General features: G+C 33.7%; 1 non-coding gene across 1 annotated transcript; it reads left to right on the top strand.

The window, feature by feature from the left end:
- Window positions 1-479: 479 nt before the first annotated feature.
- On the top strand, window positions 480-586 carry LOC116273909. The gene has a single exon (XR_004182413.1). It is a non-coding gene; the product is annotated as a U6 spliceosomal RNA (small nuclear RNA).
- Window positions 587-1084: the final 498 nt, after the last annotated feature.

A 1084-nucleotide genomic window follows, 5' to 3' on the forward strand; every position in this document is an offset into this window, starting at 1 on the left:
TATCATATAGAGTTAAATAGTATAATAGCACATGAGCATTATATCAGACCAGCCCTGAAAAAGGCTGACCGAAAAGAACTTTGACTTAGGAGAAAGAAGGCAGTGATTAGAGGATTGGGAAATAGTTGTACTCAAATAAAAGATGAAAATAAAAGGTTAACAAGCACCTTGTGCAAAAATAGTGTGTACAGTTCAGTCTCCTTCAAATGTGTCACTGATACTCTCAGATGAGCCTCAGCACAAAATAATTGAGAACTAATGAACAATTACAAATTAAGCTCGCCAAATGAAATTTATACAGTGAAATTCTATGAAGCTTCATTAATACACAAATACATTAATTAATACATTAAATATTCAACAAATATTTATTGTCTACAAGGTTAAGAAAGGTAATTGTAAATGAATTAACATTTTCCCTGTCCTCACAAGGCTCTTAATTTAGTAAGGATACAAGCAAGTCAAAACATTTTTATACAACACTCACTTCGGCAGTATGTATACTAAAATCGGAACAATACAGAGAAGATTTGCATGGCCCCTGAGCAAGGACGACATGGAAATTCAGGAAGTGTTCTCACTTTCTGAAACTTGGCTTTCAAGAAAATATATTACTATAGAAGATAATACTAAAATGGCTGTGAATATGTGTGTACAAACACACACATATATATAGATAGATAATACAAGATGCAATCTTATACTATGCACAAGAATAACTGTTTTCATATAAATATTAAGTTAAAGGTAAAATGTTGAAAATACATTTACCATTCAAACACTAATCTAAAAGAAAAGGAAAAGGTTCTTTAAAATTGGAAGAAAGAGGTGGAAGAGTCAGAAACTGATTCAATGTAAGAAGTACCTGTTTCAGTTGGCTTTGATGATGGAGGTAGAGAGCCGTGAACCAGGAAATATGGGCAGCCTCTAGGAGAGGGGAAAATTGAGGAACTTTGTCCCTATAGGTGGCTTGAAATAACATATGTATTAGCTTACAGTTCTGTAGGTTACAGGTCTAATACAGATTTCACTTGGCTAAAATCAAGGTGTGGGCAAGGCTTCATTCCTTTCTGGAGGCATTAAT

The sequence above is a fragment of the Papio anubis genome, chromosome 2 (genome assembly GCF_008728515.1).
Source record: "Papio anubis isolate 15944 chromosome 2, Panubis1.0, whole genome shotgun sequence".
Classification (NCBI taxonomy): domain Eukaryota; kingdom Metazoa; phylum Chordata; class Mammalia; order Primates; family Cercopithecidae; genus Papio; species Papio anubis.